At 42.3% G+C, this 21,773-nt stretch overlaps 1 non-coding gene across 1 annotated transcript; it reads right to left on the bottom strand.

Annotated features, from left to right (window-relative positions):
• Positions 1–527: 527 nt before the first annotated feature.
• On the bottom strand, positions 528–602 carry Trnat-ugu (transfer RNA threonine (anticodon UGU)). The gene has a single exon. It is a non-coding gene; the product is annotated as a tRNA-Thr (tRNA).
• Positions 603–21,773: the final 21,171 nt, after the last annotated feature.

Genomic DNA, 21,773 nt, shown 5'->3' with positions numbered 1-21,773 from the left:
GCTGGTTCGTGCGAAGCGCCGCCAGCGAATTATCTTTTATCTCGTCCATCGTTGCAAATCTTCGTCATCTCAAAGGGGTTTTCAGCTTTGGAAATAAAAAAAGGCCGCAGGGGTCAGGTCTGGAGAGTACAGAGGATGAGGCAGCACAGTGATTTCGTTTTTTGTGCAATAATCACGCACCAACAGGGATGACTGTACGCGTGCGTTATCGTGATGCAGTAGCCATAAATTGTCTCGCCACTTTTCAAACCGTTTCCTTCTCGCATTTTTTCGCAGGCCTCGCAACACGTCCCAATAGTATCATCGATTAACTGTTCGTCCCTATGGCAAGAATTCAAAGTCAACGAAAACTGTCAGCATAACTTTGACATTTGATTAACTATATATATGACGGTAGTATCTGTTCCCGAAAGAACAGTTACCGTGGATGACCATGCAGCTTTGCTAGAAATGAAATGATAATTAAATAGCCACCCTAGCTGCAAGCAGGCGTTGATACACTTCATTGGGGACATGTTGAAATTGTGTGCCCCGACCGGGACTCGAACCCGGGATCTCCTGCTTACATGGCAGACGCTCTATCCATCTGAGCCACCGCGGGCACAGAGGATAGTGCGTCTGCAGGGACTTATCCCTTGCACGCTCCCCGTGAGATCCACATTCCCAACATGTCCACAACACTACATTCGTAGTGCGCCTAATAGATGTTTGCCCATCATACTCATTACTCGTGGCAGATTAATCTACCAAGTCCCGTACGAGTTTGGGCATAGCGCGTGCGTTCGCACAAGAAGGTAAAAGGCCGGGAACCCATATTTTTTTAACTATATATATGACGGTAGTATCTGTTCCCGAAAGAACAGTTACCGTGGCTCAGATGGATAGAGCGTCTGCCATGTAGCAGGAGATCCCGGGTTCGAGTCCCGGTCGGGGCACACATTTTCAACATGTCCCCAGTGAAGTGTATCAACGCCTGCTTGCAGCTAGGGTGTCTATTTAATTATCATTTCATTTCTACCAAAGCTGCATGGTCATCCATGGTAACTGTTCTTTCGGGAACAGATACTACCGTCATATATATAGTTAAAAAAATATCGGTTCCCAGCCTTTGACCTTCTTGTGCGAACGCACACGCTATGCCCGAACTCGTACGGGACTTGGTAGATTAATCTGCCACGAGTAATGAGTATGATGGGCAAACATCTATTAGGCGCACTACGAATGTAGTGTTGTGGACATGTTGGGAATGTGGATCTCACGGGGAGCGTGCAAGGGATAAGTCCCTGCAGACGCACTATCCTCTGTGACCGCGGTGGCTCAGATGTATAGAGCGTCTGCCATGTAAGCAGGAGATCCCGGGTTCGAGTCCTGGTCGGGGCACACATTTTCAACATGTCCCCAATGAAGTGTATCAACGCCTGCTTGCAGCTAGGGTGTCTATTTAATTATCATTTCATTTGACCTGACGAGCTTTTTTGGGTCTTGGAAAACCTGCCTCGAACCATTGTGAGGATTGACCCTTGGGGCCTCAACATCATAATCGTAGATCTACGTCTCATCACCAGTTATGATTCTCTTAAGGAACATTTCGTTCTCATTTGCGCGATCCGAAAGCTCTTCACAGGTTGCGAGGGGAAGGTCTTACTGGTTTGATTCACGAACCATGGGACGAAATTGGCGGCAACACAGTGCATTCCAAGATGCTGCATCACTATTTCATGACATGATCGAACTGAAATGTTACATTCTTCTGCAATCTCTCGGACAGTCAGTCTTCGATTGGCACGAACAATTTCGTTGGCGTTCCTGACATGAGCGTCGTCGATAGACGTCGAAGGGTGTCCAGAACGAGGGTCATCTTTAACTTCCGTCTGGCCATTTATAAACCGTGTGAAATATTCATAACACCGAGTACGGCTTAAGCACTCATCGCCGTGGGCTTCCTGCATCATTTGGTGTGTCTCTCTAAAGGTTTTGTTGAGTTTCACGAAAAATGTAATGAGCATGCGGTGCTATCTCGACATTCACAAACTGTGAGACACAACGTTCTACTCAATACCGCACTGAACAATAACTAAGAGACATTCAAAAATGAAACTTCCGGCAGTTGCACATTGAACACAGGCGTGTGCAGGAATGCCAACCGCATTTCGCTCTAACACACCATTAGCGCGAAATTACAAATATTCCGGCATTTTTTGAACAGACCTCGTAATTCATGTTGCTTAACTTGCCGTATTGTGAGAGTTGTTTACGCAGACTTCAGTGTGATGAAGTCCTTCATTTGGTACGTCGTCATATTTTCTTGCTTAGAAAATACCTGCAAACACCCATCCCCGATTCTTTAAAGGATTGAACTTCCTTTTGTAAAACAGCTTCAAACGTCTGATTACTTCACAGATTAGTTAATTTTTAAATATTTGACGTTAAGCATATAAGCGAGAAAAAGCGTAGGAAACGTATGAAGTCATGCTTAAAGTTTGTTGTAAGTCGCTAAGTGCTCTCATTATTAAAAACACCGGATGAGTGTGGTCAGGGCCAGTTCTAGGCCGGCGAGAACTGGTGTGTGAGGATGTGAGGAGGGCGGTGGGGAGGGGGGGGGGGTGGAGGGGGAATCTTGGGTACTTGGCGAATCGTGCCACCGCCCAGGATTTTGAGTGAATGCTGTTTCTGCAACGATGTTCTGACCAGTTTTGTGACTGTTCGTTTGCTTAGTGTCGTATATCTTCGAAAGTTCTTGACCGGTGGATTTTGAGATAACATTGAATCCTAATATGGGTGAGTATTTAAGTACCTAATTCTTTACTGTATGAAGTACCTTCTTAAGATTTCTTGTGTCAACGTCCCCCCCATTATTAAATTTATATAAATTTATGTATTACATATATTTAAAAATTTCAAAGCAATCAGTCAAAACTTCGGCGATTTAAGCTTAGAAACATCTACATTTTATATATAAGCTATTCGTTTCTTCAGGATCTCAAAACTCTGGAAGTTCTTCATGGGCCACATTGAAATTTTGACACGACATTGCACACTAATACTCAAGTGTTTCTGCACACCTACAGGAACTCCATCTGGTATATATATTTAACATATGTGTAATAAAAGACAAAACGTTATAAAAATGTAGATTTTGGTTTGAAGGTTCTTGACTGGCCGATGTGAATTATTGACACAGCGTCCTGTTCGTATCTGCAGGTGTTTTTATTTACCTATTTTTAAAAAATATGTAATACATAAATTTATACAAATTTAATGATAGGGAAACATTATAAAATATACATTAGTGAAACATTGTTAGCAAACAGGAGAGTTGTATTTTTTTGGCTTACTGGTTTATGAGTAGAATACTGAATTTGTAATAACAATAAGCAAGGCTCAGAGGAGATGGACAGAGGGATGGGAAGAAATGGACATATAAAATGGCTAGAAGGAGATGGACAGAGGGAGGGGACAGCAGAACTCGGATTGAGAGGGGACGAGGAGAAGATGGGCAGAGAGTGGAGGAGGTGATGGACTGAGAGAGGGAGAGAGGGGGGTCAGGAGGAGATGGAGGGAGAGGTGGGAGGAAAAGATGGACAGAGAGAGGGGAGGAGGTGATGGACTGAGAGGGGGCTAGAGGAGATGGAGAGATATGGGGGAGGAGAAGATGAGCAGAGAGAGGGGGAGCAGGCAATTGACTGAGAGAGAGAGATATATATATATATAGGGGGGGGGGGTCAGGAGGAGATGGAGAGAGAGGGGCACGTGATGGTATGAGAGAAGGGGAGAGAGAGGGGGCAGGAGGAGACGGAAAGAGATGGGGGAGGAGAAGATGTGTAGAGAGAGGGGGAGGAGAAGATGGACAGAGAGAAGGGGAGAGAGAGGGGGGCAAGAGGAGATGGAGAGAGAGATGGAGGAAAAGATGGACAGAGAGAGGGGGAGGAGGTGATGGACTGAGAGATGGAGACAGAGGGGGCAAGAGGAGATGGAGAGAGATTGGGGAGAAGAAGATGGACAGAGAGAGAGGGCAAGAGAAGATGGAGAGAGATGGGGGAGGAGAAGATGGACTGAGAGAAGGGGGAGATAGGGGGCAAGAGGGGATCGAGAGAGAGATGGAGGAAAAGATGGGCAGAGAGAGGGGGAGGGGGTGATGGACTGAGAGAGGGAGATAGAGGGGGCAAGAAGAGATGGAGAGAGATGGGCGAGGAGAAGATGGACTGAGAGAGGGGGCAGGAGGAGATGGAGAGAGATGGGGGAGGAGAAGATGGACAAGGAGAGGAGGCAAGAGAAGATGGAGAGATATGGCGGAGGAGAAGATGGACAGAGACAGGGAAGAGAAAAAGAAGATTAGGACATCTATCCAGTTCCCATTTATATTAGAAACGTGTGCTTTCGCTTTCCTTTCTTTTTCATTTAAGCAGACTGAGCCACAGCAAAGCACGGCCAGGTACAGCTAGTAAATAATTAAAACAGTAAGTAAAATTTGAATTTGCAGTCTGCGTCACACGCGATAGTCTTTTGCATCCATGTGTTGCGATTAAGCGTACTTTCGATCTACCAGTTACACTATTTGCACTGCTCTGCTCTTCTTTCTGCGAAGTTTTTCTAAGTTTTTTTTCTGCTTTGTCGTAACTTCTTTTAAGTTCCCGTCATTCTCTTTTCTTCCTCATTGTTGAAGCCATAACCAATAGAACAGTGCTTCACAGGCATCAAAATTGGCAGTTTCATTCTTTTGTTTCGTGAAAAAATTTATGACTTCTTTTCTGCGTCTGCGTGACACTGGGCAGTTGAATGGTCATGTACCTGGCCATTGAGTACAAGACCGAAAAGTAGAATTGATGCAGTCGTCCCTCTTAAGTATCACGTACAAGGGGTCTATGATGCACTGATTGAAATAAGCAAAGACAAAAATATGGACAGAATGGTAGTACATGAGGCTGGAAGCTTGGCAACCTTATCCATGATCTTATTGCCTTTGTTCAGTGGTGATGTGGTATGATATACTACCCCACATTAGTGTTTTCAGTAAAAACACACAAAAAATTACCACAGATACATTGAAAGCTTTTGACTTACTCGAAAAGACGACAAAGAGGACCTCAAATTCCAAGATAACCCACTACACGCTAAGGAACTGGCAACTGAATTTGTAATAACAATAAACAATGCTCAAGGTCAGAGACAGGGAGGAAGAGGAGAAGGGCAGAGGGATGGATCATAGAATACCGGGTCAAAGGTGGTACAACGCCGATACGAAAGAGATGTAAGAAGAAACAGGTCAAATATGAGCGAGAAATTGGGATGGAAGTTATCGCTGAACCAGTCTATTTTCGGTTATATCGATTCTCTTGAACGCCAGTTTAACTGTTAAAACCGCTCAAACTAACTACTTTCTGAGATAACCGATTTTTCATTCCTATTATTTCATGTAATATACGTAGAAATCGAAAAAAAACTTGAAAATTTTTTAACCCGCTCAGTTTCAAGATACACAATTAAAATATTAAATTAAATAGACAAATAAAAGAAAACTTAGCCCGTCTATCGTTCGTTGCTTTTCTCGAAATGTGATAAGCAGTTGAAAACTACAAAAGATCACCAGTATTCTCCTACTGATTCTACGTTTTTGACACTCTGCCCAAAAATAATGTTGTAACCGAAGATCATACCACTATTTGGGCATTACAAATAATCAGTGCTAATGGATGAAAACTGAGGTTGTAGAACTCTGTTTTTCGTGTTAATTTTTCGGTTTTCAGGGGCTACAAGTAGATAAAGGCGTATTATGCAGACGGAGGCAAGAGATCAACTGCTTCTATTTTTATTGTAAACTATGAATGAATTATTAAGTTTTAAATTTTCTCGTTATATGATGTCCCAAGTTTGTTGTGGTTCCTCCCGCTCTTAATCCTTTAAAGCAAATGGAGCATTTTATCTCATTGATTCCACACTACGCAAAATACTTCCGGACTAGGGATGATGCCGTTCTGTAATACAATTAATGTCCAACAGCGGGAAATTACCAAAAAGACCAGACCCGTGGTCTAGGGATAGCGTCTTTGATTCATAATCAAAACGTCTTCTGTCCCGGGTTCGATCCCCGCCACTGCCTAAATTTTGATAAATAATCAGCATTGGCGGCCGAAGGCTTCCGGCATAAGAAGTCAGCCTCATTCTGCCAACGGCCTTGTCAAAGAGGGCGGAGGAGCGGATAGAGGTTCAGGGCACTCTCTTGTCCTAGGGGTGGGAAATTGCCCCTAAAGGCAGCAGAATCAGCAATGATCAACGACATGAGGATGCAGAAGGCAATGGAAACTACTACATTAAAGATACGTAACGTTTATCCACAGGACACGTGGCCTGTAATTGAAGAAGTGTCATGATGATCTCTCCATTGGCAAAAGATTCCGGAATAGTCCCCCATTCGAATCTCCGGGAGGGGACTGCCAAGGGGGAGGTTACCATAAGAAAAAGATTGAATAATAAACGAAAGGATAACGTTCTACGAGTAGGGGCGTGGAATGTCAGAAGCTTGAACGTGGTAGGGAAACTAGAAAATCTGAAAAGGGAAATGCAAAAGCTCAATCTAGATATAGTAGGGGTCAGTGAAGTGAAGTGGAAGGAAGACAAGCATTTCTGGTCAGATGAGTATCGGGTAATATCAACAGCAGCAGAAAATGGTATAACAGGTGTAGGATTCGTTATGAATTGGAAGGTAGGGCAGAGGGTGTGTTACTGTGAACAGTTCAGTGACCGGGTTGTTCTAATCAGAATCGACAGCAGACCAACACCGACAACCATAGTTCAGGTATACATGCCGACGTCGCAAGCTGAAGATGAACAGATACAGAAAGTGTATGAGGATATTGAAAGGGTAATGCAGTATGTAAAGGGGGACGAAAATCTAATAGTCATGGGCGACTGGAATGCAGTTGTAGGGGGAGGAGTAGAAGAAAAGGTTACAGGAGAATATGGACTTGGGACAAGGAATGAAAGAGGAGAAAGACTAATTGAGTTCTGTAACAAGTTTGAGCTAGTAATAGCGAATACCCTGTTCAAGAATCACAAGAGGAGGAGGTATACTTGGAAAAGGCCGGGAGACACGGGAAGATTTCAATTAGATTACATCATGGTCAGACAGAGATTCCGAAATCAGATACTGGATTGTAAGGCGTACCCAGGAGCAGATATAGACTCAGATCACAATATAGTAGTGATGAAGAGTAGGATGAAGTTCAAGACATTAGTCAGGAAGAATCAATACGCAAAGAAGTGGGATACGGAAGTACTAAGGAATGACGAGATACGTTTGAAGTTCTCTAACGCTATAGATACAGCAATAAGGAATAGCGCAATAGGCAGTACAGTTGAAGAGGAATGGACATCTCTAAAAAGGGCCATCACAAAAGTTGGGAAGGAAAACATAGGTACAAAGAAGGTAGCTGCGAAGAAACCATGGGTAACAGAAGAAATACTTCAGTTGATTGATGAAAGGAGGAAGTACAAACATGTTCCGGAAAAATCAGGAATACAGAAATACAAGTCGCTGAGGAATGAAATAAATAAGTGCAGGGAAGCTAAGACGAAATGGCTGCAGGGAAAATGTGAAGACATCGAAAAAGATATGATTGTCGGAAGGACAGACTCAGCATACAGGAAAGTCAAAACAACCTTTGGTGACATTAAAAGCAACGGTGGTAACATTAAGAGTGCAACGGGAATTCCACTGTTAAATGCAGAGGAGAGAGCAGATAGGTGGAAAGAATACATTGAAAGCCTCTATGAGGGTGAAGATTTGTCTGATATGATAGAAGAAGAAACAGGAGTCGATTTAGAAGAGATAGGGGATCCAGTATTAGAATCGGAATTTAAAAGAGCTTTGGAGGACTTACGGTCAAATAAGGCAGAAGGGATAGATAACATTCCATCAGAATTTCTAAAATCATTGGGGGAAGTGGCAAAAAAACGACTATTCACGTTGGTGTGCAGAATATATGAGTCTGGCGACATACCATCTGACTTTCGGAAAAGCATCATCCACACAATTCCGAAGACGGCAAGAGATGACAAGTGCAAGAATTATCGCACAATCAGCTTAACAGCTCATGCATCGAAGCTGCTTACAAGAATAATATACAGAAGAATGGAAAAGAAAATTGAGAATGCGCTAGGTGACGATCAGTTTGGCTTTAGGAAAAGTAAAGGGACGAGAGAGGCAGTTCTGACGTTACGGCTAATAATGGAAGCAAGGCTAAAGAAGAAACAAGACACTTTCATAGGATTTGTCGACCTGGAAAAAGCGTTCGACAATATAAAATGGTGCAAGCTGTTCGAGATTCTGAAAAAAGTAGGGGTAAGCTATAGGGACAGACGGGTCATATACAATATGTACAACAACCAAAAGGGAATAATAAGAGTGGACGATCAAGAACGAAGTGCTCGTATTAAGAAGGGTGTAAGACAAGGCTGTAACCTTTCGCCCCTACTCTTCAATCTGTACATCGAGGAAGCAATGATGGAAATAAAAGAAAGGTTCAGGAGTGGAATTAAAATACAGAGTGAAAGGATATCAATGATACGATTCGCTGATGACATTGCTATCCTGAGTGAAAGTGAAGAAGAATTAAATGATCTGCTGAACGGAATGAACAGTCTAATGAGTACACAGTATGGTTTGAGAGTAAATCGGAGAAAGACGAAGGTAATGAGAAGTAGTAGAAATGAGAACAGCGAGAAACTTAACATCAGGATTGATGGTCACGAAGTCAATGAAGTTGAGGAATTCTGCTGCCTAGGCAGTAAAATAACCAATGACGGACGGAGCAAGGAGGACATCAAAAGCAGACTCGCTATGGCAAAAAAGGCATTTCTGGCCAAGAGAAGTCTACTAATATCAAATACCGGCCTTAATTTGAGGAAGAAATTTCTGAGGATGTATGTCTGGAGTACAGCATTGTATGGTAGTGAAACATGGACTGTGGGAAAACCGGAACAGAAGAGAATCGAAGCATTTGAGATGTGGCGCTATAGACGAATGTTGAAAATTAGGTAGACTGATAAGGTAAGGAATGAGGAGGTTCTACGCAGAATCGGAGAGGAAAGGAATATGTGGAAAACACTGACAAGGAGAAGGGACAGGATGATAGGACATCTGCTAAGACATGAGGGAATGACTTCCATGCCGGCCGCGGTGGTCTAGCGGTTCTAGGCGCTCAGTCAGGAACCGCGCGACTGCTCCGGTCGCAGGTTCGAATCCTGCCTCGGGCATGGATGTGTATGATGTCCTTAGGTTAGTTAGGTTTAAGTAGTTCTAAGTTCTAGGGGACTTATGACCACGGATGTTGAGTCCCATAGTGCTCAGAGCCATTTGAACCTTTTTTTTTTTGACTTCCATGGTGCTGGAGCTGTAGAGGGCAAAAACTGTAGAGGAAGACAGAGATTGGAATACGTCAAGCAAATAATTGAGGACGTAGGTTGCAAGTGCTACTCTGAGATGAAGAGGTTAGCACAGGAAAGGAATTCGTGGCGGGCTGCATCAAACCAGTCAGTACACTGATGAAAAAAAAAAAAAAGAAAAACAAGGAGGTGTCGCACACTACATGTAGATGTGTATCATACAGTAGGGCACGCCATAATACTGTCTTAGCAATGCTGTACCAGTTCTTATGCCATGTTGATACTGCCCATTTCCGTCGGCATTATTATCAAAACAGCACTGATAAGTTTTTCCCATTTTCTATGGCAACGCAATTTTGAAAGCAATGGAAATTTTACGAATAAAAATTACTCGATTTTTTATAAGTCTTATTAAAAACGAATGATTTTTGCACAGCTGCTATGGGTAATTCATATTTCAGTTTTTTACCGGATTTAATTTTTAAGAAACGCCTGTTATAACCGAGACTAAACATAAACCGAAAAATACCGATAATTCAGAACTAAAATACTGGTATCGGCTTTAACCAGTCGGGTTTTCCCATTCCTAGGGTAAAGACGAGAAAACTGAATATCCAGGAATAAAGTACAAAATAGATTTATACCTTAAAGTACGGGATTTTATAAGATGTGCTCTCAGCGAGAGATTTTAGTAGTTCGAAAGTCACAGTAAACGTTTTGACTTTTTGTACAACGTTAGGTAAAGAAGAATGTGTCGCTGACGTTCTAAGTGGCAAGAGTTCCAAATTGTGTCACAGTTTTAGTCATGGAGAGGCTTAAGGATATGAGTCTTGTCAATTTTAAAGATGAACTTAAATTGGCCTCAACTTTGGTGAAACCTGGTAGCACATGAAGCGAATCTTTTGAAAGTCACACGAGGCGTATGGTTTACCGCGCAACGTGAGTATAGCCTTACGAATTTTACTAACAGACTCGATGACAGTGGCAAGAGGAAAATGACGTTTTTCGAAGCTTAAACTGATTAAGACGTACGTGAGGCCAACAATGGGTCAGGCGCAACTGTGCGGAGTGCCAACATTGTCAATTGAACATGAGGTAGTTGAATGGATTTCAACGAAGTCGTACGGCAATTCGCTAATGCTGGAGCAAGAAAAACATCTGTAACATAAGGTAAGTGTGTAAACATATGTTTATTATTAATTTCGGTTTTGATTTACTGATGTATGTCTTGAATTTTCATTAATTTATCTAATAAAGATTTCTTATAAGGTAGGCCTACATTTGTTTTGTCTAAGAGCGTGACAATTGCCAAATGTCACCTGCATGCAAACGCAGCTGGAGGTGCTATTTCACGCTACTGTAATGTTGACAGTTTACTTTTCCTTGTTTGCTAATAAAAATGTAAATGTCGTGTGACTAGGGCCTCCCGTCGGGTAGACCGTTCGCCGGGTGCAAGTCTTTTCGATATGACGCCACTTCGGCGACTTGCGCGTCAATGGGGATGAAATGATGATGATTAGGACAACGCAACACCTAGTCCCTGAGCGGAGAAAATCTCCGGGAATCGAACCCAGGCCCTTAGGATTGACATTCTGCCACACCACTCAGCTATCAGGGCCGGACCCTTGTTCATTGAGGCCCATAATTCTGCTTGAACTCGTTGACTTAATTTGGGGCGTTTCGTGCCTTTTGCAGCTTCTGCCAGCGTATGCGATCTACCACTGTTCAGTCCTGCAGTAAACATTCGAAATGCACAGTGAATAGGTATGCAATGGTTTCTTTGTCTCTGTGGTGTGCTACGAATATGTACATCAAGTGAAGATAAACATGTACGTAAATTCACGCTTTCACGAAACCTGCCTCTGCGGTGTGTCATTTACACCACATTCAGCAGTAGGTATGAATCGCAAACAATGAGCGTTGGAAGTACTGTGAGAGCTCTACTCACCTCTACTCCCCACTTCTTACTCCCCCCACGGTGGTCATGGCGCTCCTCTCCCCACACTGTACATCCCCCTCTGCTCAGAGATTGAGAAAAAGTGAACAGATTTTAGTTATATGCTCTGCGAGTGACATTACTTTAATGGTTGACATAATTCATTTTGAAGTTAAAACTCAAAATGTATCACACTGTGTAAGATGGCAAGAACTGTGCCCCTTACATGAAGTCATTAAAGATCACCGAACTCACGTTGAGCGAACAGTAGGGCTGAACAAAAATGACTGACAAGGCACAATGCATCTTGTAGAGGGTATAGTATGGACTTATTGGAATAATTAATGTTAGGTGATGCTTTTAAAGTAGTTCACGCGACATGAAAATTTTGTGGAAATGCGTCGATTTACTGGAGGCTGGTTTATTCCAGGGAAGTATTCAGAGTTGACCGCAGCCGAGTGGCGGTGCGCGGCTGGGGTGTGGCGAAGGGAAGCGACAATAGGCAGCTTAGGGCGGCTCAAACTCTGAGAAAGCGGTAATGGGGCGTGGCCTCCAGCTGCCTTAAGATGAGTGACAGTGAGGGGGTGGATGACCCCATGCAGGTGTACCAGGAAGCAGACGGAGAACTTGTATGCCTGTTGATAAATGTCCATCGTCCCGTTTTCAGTGAAACATGCGAGAAAGCCGTGCAAAGCTAGAGTGGAGCGGTCAACAGAGGCCGAAATATGCGTGTTCGTGACTATAGCAACTTCACACTGAATTCACAGTCCGTAGAGTCTGAAGTAAATCAGGTGAAGAGCGACAGAATGCAATACGCTGGCCTCCGATGGAAACGTAGGACCAAGGAATTTGAAGTACTCTCCTGGGAGTCGAATTTTGGAAAAAATGGTGTTTATGCCAACCTTGATAGGTGGCCTGGGAGGAGTTAAATAGCAGAAGTTGAGAGGAAGGGAAATTTTGTGGGAAGTTGTTCACTTCCCAGAGCAGGCATTGGTCAGCGATGGGAAGCGACGCATAATTAATGCGACTGGTGCTGCAATTGGCGTAAGTGATTCTGCTGGAGGGGAAACTGAGGCGAAAAGCGGACTGGCAGAAGTCTCCGTAGAGGTCTTCCGTTCCCAGCTTGCCTAGAGTGCGGACGTGGCGTTCTTCACTCAGCTTGCCTGAGAGAGAGTGAGCATCTCTGCAGTTTATGACTTAGCAAACGGAACGATTGAGCTTGGAGATAGAAAGTTTTCGTTCAGCTATGTACTGAGCAAGATAGCTAGGAGTGAATAGACGAGCACAGCCTTGCAGCACCATGAGGTCGGCCGACGTCCGCACAACAACGACGCCCCGCCACGCTGAATTCGGTGATATTGCGCCCGCTCCGGCTTGAGTTAGGCCACTGATTAATTTGTTGGATCACGTCAGCAAATTTTCCACGAGGGTTACATGAGCCGTGTATTGTAGAATTCTTCTCGCACTTCGTATTACACCTGGGTTAGTCGATAGGAATTAATTGTGATTTATCGCGGCTTACTCCACATAAACGCAATCTATTCCCACTGCCTGTTAGGAGAGTCATGTAATGTGATGACTGAAGGTCGTGAGTTAAAATAAATTTGTGCTAATCGACTGCATCTGTTTCCAATGAAGCAGTTGAAATCCCAAGTCACTTTCTTAATTAATTTTATGTTCAACTTTTGCATCTAGTGTTCAATAGCTGAATATAACATCAATGTGCACCCCTTTTTAATTAAAAGGGATCAATTCTGAATCAATTAATGTCATCACTGCCACCGCAGTTCAATCAGGAGTCACAGGGCCTTATTACTTTCTTTGTGTTATCTGATATTGCGGCAGTTTTGCACACTCTGTTGATCTGTTAGTCAATTAGCTGGGGTGAACACACGCCAAAAATCGGATAAGTGATGGGTGGGGTGTTACAACTGCAGACTTTTCCCTTCTGCTTCACTGACTGGTATCCCATACCTGGTTCTGACCTTAAAAAAGTCTTCATGTCAACAAGACGTATAGGTAAGTGTGATGTATGAAAATAAGACATCATGGGAAATGACGTGAACAAGACTGACTGTGCCTGAAAATGCAGGGGAGGTGGGGGAACGGCGGCGCTTAAAATTTTCGTACGGGCGGGAAAATCCCTGCAGCCGGCCCTGAGTGTAGAATGGGTAATTCGCGCTTCGTATTAAGCAAGAGCTAGTTTTCCATGCATCTCATTTTTAGTGACGCCCTGTCTCCTGAAATATATGCCGTAGAATGATATAATTTTGCAGGTACTTTAGTGGAAAGTGTAAATATGTATGTAATGTCTGCAAAACGTGTTGCTAATTGATGTAGTAGTAGAGAAGGAATGAAGACTGGGTTTAACGCTCCGTTGACATCGAGGTCATTAGAGACTGAGCTTGAATGGTGTCAAGGAAAGGGAAGGAAATCGGCCATGCCCTTTCAAATGAACTATCACGGCATTTGCCTGGAGTGATATCTCCGGGAAACCTAAATCTGGATGGTTGGACACGGGTTTGAACCATAGTCCTCCCGAATGCGAGTCTAGTATTCTAACCATGGTAGTAAAGAAGTAATGAATTAAAACGTCATGCCGGAAGCTTAAGTTTCACTACATTCTAGTGGGTGCCAGCGAGAAAAAGTTTAGTAAATTGAAATTATGTAGAAAGTTTGCTGGAAGTCGCCAACTGCTATCACTCTTAAATGATGGATGAATAAAATCTGCGTTATTGGCGTGCTGTTAAGTTGCGCTGCCTCGAGACATACACACGGCTTCTAACTGTAATACTTGCCTGACTGTGTTAAACCTTTAACATAAAATTATGCATCCTAGTGAATAGATTACGACACCATTTTAAATTTTTAAATTCGGTCAACAGTTATATGAAATTATTATTATTATTATTAAGCATTACAATCCATGAAGGCTTTTTGCTGCAGAATGGACAATGTTGAACCACTTTGCTCTGTCTTTACAAGTAATTTGCCACTGTCTGTCATGTCCTAGTTTTCTGAGATCGTCTTGAATATTGTCCAAGTATCTCATGCGTGGGCGTCCAAGAGGTCGTCTTCCGGTGGGAATCTCTTCAGTCACTTTCTTGATGGTCCTGTTTGGTGGTGCTCTGATGACATGCCCTATCCATTTCAGTCTTTTGGCTTTAATTTTGGCCACTATATCGGAGTCTTTATATAATTTGTAAATTTCATTGTTATTTAGCAATCTCCATTCATCACTGATCCTATCTCTTATGGGTCCAAATATTTTTCTCAAAATTTTTCGTTCAAATACTCTTAATCTGTTTTCCTCTTTTTTTGTGAGAGTCCAGGTTTCAGATCCATAGGTGAGTACTGGTATAATCAATGATTTGTATACTTGTAGTTTGGTGTTCCTAGAAATTAACTTGCTTTTGAAAACTGTCAAGAGACTATAGTAGCATTTGTTAGCCTTCTGAATTCGTGATTCTATTTCAATTTTTATGGAGTTGTCAGAGGTTACTATTGTACCAAGGTAATTAAATTCATTTGTCTTTGTGAAAGCTGTGTTATTAATTTGCAGTACATTATTATTTGATGGATAGCGGGATAAGATAAAGTACATTGTTTTGTCTGTATTCAGCTGGAGGCCTGTGCCATTTGTGGCTTTAATTAATTGTGCTGTAAGAAGCTTCAAATCATTCTCACTGTCAGATAATAATGCAATGTCATCAGCGTATGCTACAATATTAATTTTGCTTTCCAGTTGTGCTCCAATTTGTAGTAGCTTTACTTTTTGAATTATTCTATTGATTACTATGTTAAAAAGAACTGGTGAGAGTGAATCCCCTTGTTTGACTCCAGTTTTAACCTCAAAGTCTTCAGAAATTTTGCTGGCTACTTTTATTTTGTATTTTGAGTTTAAAGTGCAAGATTTTATTAAATTTATCAATTTGTTAGGGATGCCAATCTGCCTCATGCACTTCCATAAATATTCCCTGTTGATACTGTCAAAAGCTTTTTTAAAATCAATGAAAAGCATATGTACATTTTGATTGAATTCATATTTCTTTTCACCCAACATCCTTAGGACATATATATTGTCAATAGTCGATCTGTTAGGTCTAAATCCACATTGGGCATCATCTAGGGAGTCTTCAACGTAAGGGCTTATCCTTGCTAACAGTATATTTGTCAGAATTTTATATGTTGTGTTTAGTAATGCAATTCCTCTGTAGTTTGAACAATTTGAAATATCGAAAGTAAAATTTGTTGCCTGGAAGCACTGAATAGGCAGCCTTCAGCTGGACCACGCACAATGAACTGTGGAGAAAGTGAAACATTTTACGACAGCTGTTCGTTCATTATGGTCCATTCTGTCGCGAAATGGAAACCCCAGTAAAAATAAAAAAATGTTTATTTTGCAACATCTACATCCTTACTCCGCAAGCTACCTGACGGTGTGTGGCGGTGGGTACCTTGAGTACCTCTATCGGTTCTCCCTTCTACTCCAGTCTCGTATTGTTCGTGGAAAGAAAGATTGTCGGTATGCCTCCGTATGGGCTCTATCTCTCTGATTTTATCCTCATGGTCTCTTCGCGATATATACGTAGGAGGGAGCAATATACTGCTTGACTTCTCAGTGAAGGTATGTTCACGAAACTTCAACAAAAGCCCGTACCGAGGTACTGAGCGTCTCTCTTGCAGAGTCTTCCACTGGAGTTTATCTATCACCTCCGTAACGCTTTCACGATTACTAAATGATCCTGTAACGAAGCGCGCTGCTCTCCGTTGGATCTTCTCTATCTCTTCTATCAACCCTATCTGGTACGGATCCCACACCGGTTAGCAGTATTCAAGCAGTGGGCGAACAAGTGTACTGTAACCTACTTAATTTGTTTACGGACTGCATTTCCTTCGGATTCTTCCAATTCATCTCAGTCTGGCATCTGCTTTACCGAGATTAATTTTATATGGTCATTCCATTTTAATTCACTCCTAATGCCTACTCCCAGATAATTTATGGAATTAACTGCTTCCAGTTGCTGACCTGCTATACTGTAGCTAAATGATAAAGGATATTTCTTTCTATGTACTCGGAGCACATTATACTTGTCTGCATTGAGATTCAATTGCCATTCCCTGCACGATGCGTCAATTCGTTGCACATCCTCCTGCATCTCAGTACAATTTTCCATTGTTACAACCTCTCGATGTACTACAGCATCATCTGCAAAAAGCCTCAATGAACTTCCAATGTTATCCACAAGGTCATTTATATATGTTGTGAATAGCAACGGTCCTACGACACTCCCCTGCGGCACACCTGAAATCACTCTTACTCCGGAAGACTTCTCTCCATTGAGAATGACATGCTGCGTTCTGTTATCTAGGAACTCTTCAATCCAATCACACAAGTGGTCTGATGGTCCATATGCTCTTCAGAATGAAATTTTCACTCTGCAGCGGAGTGTGCGCTGATATGAAACTTCCTGGCAGATTAAAAGTGTGTGCCCGACCGAGACTCGAACTCGGGACCTTGCCTTTCGCGGGCAAGTGCTCTACCATCTGAGCTACCGAAGCACGACTCACGCCCGGTCCCCACAGCTTTACTTCTGCCAGTACCTCGTCTCCTACCTTCCAAACTTTACAGAAGCTCTCCTGCGAACCTTGCAGAACTAGCACTCCTGAAAGAAAGGATGAAACTCAGAGGAAGCCAAGTGCGGACTGTATGGTGCGTGATCAAACACTTCCCGAGTTCGAGTCTCGGTCGGACACACAGTTTTAAATTGCCAGGAAGTTTCATATGCTCTTACTTTGTTCATTAAACGACTGTGGGGAACTGTATCAACCGCCTTGCGGAAGTCAAGAAGCACTGCATCTACCTGGGAACCCGTGTCTATGGCCCTCTGAGTCTCGTGGACGAATAGCGCTAGCTGGGTTTCACACGATCGAGTTTTTCGGAACCCATGCTGATTCCTACAGAGTAGATTTCTAGTCTCCAGAAAAGTCATTATACATAATAGGTGTTCCAAAATTCTACAACTGATCGACGTTAGAGATATACGTCTATAGTTCTGCACATCTGTTCGACGTCCCTTCTTGAAAATGGGGATGACCTGTGCCCTTTTCCAATCCCTTGGAACGCTACGCTCTTCTAGAGACCTACGGCACACCGGTGCAAGAAGGGGGGCAAGTTCCTTCGCGTACTCTGTGTAAAATCGAACTGGTATCCCATCAGGTCCAGCGGCCTTTCCTCTTTTAAGAGATTTTAATTGTTTTTCTATCCCTCTGTCATCTATTTCGATATCTACCATTTTGTCATCTGTGCGACAATCTAGAGAAGGAGCTACAGTACTGTCTTCCTCAGTGAAAAAGCTTTGGAAAAAGACATTTACTATTTCGGCGCCGGTCGGAGTGGCCGAGCGGTTCTAGGCGCTACAGTGTGGAACCGCGCGACTGCTACGGTCGCAGGTTCTAATCCTGCCTCGGGCATGGATGTGTGTGATGTCCTTAGGTTAGTTAGGTTTAAGTAGTTCTAAGTTCTAGGGGACTGATGACCTCAGAAGTTACGTCCCATGGTGCCCAGAGCCATTTGAACTATTTCGGCCTTTAGTCTGTCATCCTCTGTTTCAGTACCATTTAGCTACATCTTCCAGCTACTTCGCCAAATAGTCGCTGCACTGCCTTAGATATCTGTCATAGCTTTGTGTCAACTTACCAATACCCCCGTCATAAAAGGTGCTTTATGCCACTTCTCTACGCTGGTCTGCAGCTCGTTGTCTGTGCCAAAATGTTGTCTTCATACCGCGCGGTCCAAGTGAGCGGAGATGAAACTCAGAGGAAGCCACGTGCGGACTGTATGGTGGGTGATCAAACACTTCCCATTGAAAACGCTGCAGGAGCGTCTTCATTGCCCCTGCAGGGTTCGGCTGAGAATTGCCATGAAGAAGGAAATCCAACACACTTACGTGTGTTGCATAAAATTCTGGCAAAATCTGTCAGTAGGCACTCATACTTGGTGGGAGACACTATTTTCTACACGTCTTTACATGCTTACTGTGCGTTCAAAGCTATTGACAGCCTTACTAGAGACAGTGTCCAACACAGTATGACCGATCTTTTATTCGGAAAAAGTTTCGTCGATCGTATGTATGGAACTCGTGATGTGGCTGCTTTGGTGAAAAAAAAAGTTGTTATGAAATAGGAAAGTATCGGCAATACACTTCGTTGTATATGAAGTTACAGTGCAGTCGTAAATCGAATATTCAGTTTACATCTCTCCTGGCAGAAGTTCACCATAAATACGGCAATGTGCCTTATTTTTGCGAAGTACGCTAGCTGAGTGGAGGTGTGTTTTTACTAACGTATTTTCAACATGCATAAAGAGATAGGTTTGTTCAAGAATATGAAAGAAAACCCAGTAAAAGAGTTGGGCAGCTCTCGGTGGATATTTGGTCTTGCCTTTTACAACTGAACTGACAAATCATCTCAATGTCTTGAACACAAATTTGCAGGGCAAACATGAAAGAATTATCGTCGTATTTGGCACCGACTAAAGAAACTTTCAGAAAGTTGGTGCTTGCGCTTTCCAAGCCTTAGACAGCTTGTAAGTGGAAATGGAAAAGGAGGCCCTGGACGAACATTTCGATGGATTTGATATGTGCAACGGGCTCTGAGCGGCAACCTTGACGGTAGATTTAAATGAGTTTGAATTTGATTTTAATATTTTTGCAACTAATTTTGCAGTGGACATTGAGAAGAAGTATATTGACATACTGTTTGAGCTCACAGTTCTCAGTGTAATCGTATGGAGAGGGAAAGTATTCGGACTGCAGAAAATTTGGAAACCATCTCCAACAGTATTTCTCATGAACAATTCCCATAGTTGTTTAAAATACCTGCTCAGTTCTGCAGTCCTACGTTCGTAACCAAACACGTGTGTGAAAGTACTTTTTCAGTAATCAAAACTTAAGAGTGGTCTCATAATCGTCTTACTGGAACAATCTGTTAAAAGATCAGTGATTCTACCGGGTGATCAAAAAGTCAGTATAAATTTGAAAACTTAATAAATCACGGAATAATGTGTAAGTAGGCTGTTTAGGTTTTTTTATTGGTAACGCCACCTCTGTATGAAAATCACTGGCTGTGCTGTGTGCAGTCTGTGGCTGCTTTGCATTGTTGTAATACTCGCCATTGTAGTGTTAGGCAGCTGGCTGTGAACAGCGCGTAGCGTTGCGCAGTTGGAGGTGAGCCGCCAGCAGTGGTGGATGTGGGGAGAGAGATGGCGGAGTTTTGAAATTTGTCATGAACTGCTATATTTATATATGATGATATCAAGGTAAATACATTGTTTGTTCTCTATTAATATCTTTCATTTGCTAACTATCCCTATCAGTAGTTAGTGCCTTCAGTAGTTTGAATCTTTTATTTAGCTGGCAGTAGTGGCGCTCACTGTATTGCAGTAGCTTGAGTAGCGAAGATTTTTGTGAGGTAAGTGATTTGTGAAAGGTATAGTTTAATGTTAGTCAGGGCCATTCTTTTGTAGGGAATTTTGAAAGTCAGATTGCGTTGCGCTAAAAAATATTGTGTATCAGGTTAAGCACAGTCTTGTATAAATTTTTCAAAGGGGACGTTTCATATGGCGACCCTGCCAGGATACCTCACTGGAATCTTCTGATTTTTTTCTTGTAGTTTGTGTAATTAGTGTAGCTTTTGTTTATTGCTAGCGCGTAATTGTAGAGAGAATCTCCTTTGTAGTTGCAGTCTTTCATTGTTGTACAGTAAAACAGGTGTGGCATGCATGTAGATTTGCACCAAGTATTTCGCAGCTGCAATTAACTAGATATTATTTTCAGTGTTATGTTAATGTGTTCTCTTATTTTTGCTCTTCAAATTGTGTTTTTCTGTGTTGTCGTGTGAAATACTGTGACAATAATGGCGTGTGAAAAACGTAACACTAGCCTCCAAAGTAAATTGAGAAATGACAGCGAAGACGAAAGCAGTGTGTTAGCGCCGCAGAGTAATGAATTAACTAATATTCAAAGTAGTAATTTGGTAACTGTGCATAGGGAAATGGAGCGGGCGGCAAACAATGGTGTAGACAGTGAAACAATTAGAGAACAGGGAAGCATTATCGATCGATCAGTCGGCAACAGCTCGCCTCAGGAATCCGAAATGACAGGAAACAATCTCGCAAATACTGTAGATTCAGGATTTGGGTCATCACCGTTTTCTCAAATAAGTCAAGACACATTTTCTGCTTGTCAAAATGTGAATGTTGCCGGTGCAACTTCACTGCCGAAAAGCACTGAGGAACGTGTTTCAGACACCAATGCATTGTTATTACAATTAATGCAACAAATGGGACAAAAGCTTGAAAAATTAGACACAATGGAACAAAATCTTCAAAAGTTAGTCACAACGCTCGAACAAAATCAGAAACAAATGGGACAAAATCTTCAAAAGTTAGACACAATGGAACAATATCAGAGACAAACACAGCAACAGTTAGATGCAATGGAACAAAATCTTCACACCACGCTTGAACAAACACGTGAGGATTTAACTAATGAGTTACATCACATTGAATCGAAATGTCAAAAAGTCTGTAATGACGTAAAAACACAAATTTGCGAGCATTTCCAACCTATTTTTTCGCGGCATGAAACTGCACTACAGAATCACGAAGTAGCCATAAAAGAACTGCAAACTACTGTTCATGAAAATCATGAGACCTTACAAGCTAAATTTGACTCAGTTGCATCTACCGATTCGGTTACGCAACTGGCAAAAACTCAGGAAAACTTGAAGGACACAGTAGATTCGATTTCAACACAAATGGACAATCTGAAACTTGGTTCAGAAAAACACACTGAGGAAATGTGTTCACTATCGGAGAAAGTAGCCGAACTTTCGGATCAGTTCACTAACTTATCTACGAAGGTAGATGATAATCTGAACGACACAAAACCGGTAGTCTTTAATGAGACAGAAGAGTGTGAACAAATTAGGAAACTGAAACAAAATCTGAATCAAATTAATACGCAACATCAAAGAGAAATCCGGGAAGTACAAGATCAGCTGACACAGGTAATACAAGAATTACGTATTTCAGAGGACACTCGCGCTCCAACACGGGAAGAGGGACTTAGAAATACGGAAAAGCCGAAAAATAATAACACAGGGCATTTCGGAAATTATGAAAGAAATTGGCAAGGTGCACCGAATTTTGAGATGGAACCACCGACACGACCTAACAATGACCGATATGCTACTCGTCGACACAATGATTTTTACTATAAGCTGTTAAAAAGAAAAAAAAAAAAAAGGAGGCAGAATAACTTCAGACGCAACAGTTCGGCGTGCAGTTACGATTCTGGGAGAAATTCTCCACCACATGACCGACAAACAAGAAACTATGTAAACTACCGACATAACGACAGACCTGAATTGCATCAGAACTGGCGGGATTTAA

This window comes from Schistocerca nitens, chromosome 7, assembly GCF_023898315.1.
Source record: "Schistocerca nitens isolate TAMUIC-IGC-003100 chromosome 7, iqSchNite1.1, whole genome shotgun sequence".
Classification (NCBI taxonomy): domain Eukaryota; kingdom Metazoa; phylum Arthropoda; class Insecta; order Orthoptera; family Acrididae; genus Schistocerca; species Schistocerca nitens.
Note: the sequence above shows the minus strand (reverse complement) of the source record. Positions and strands in the feature narration are given on the sequence as shown.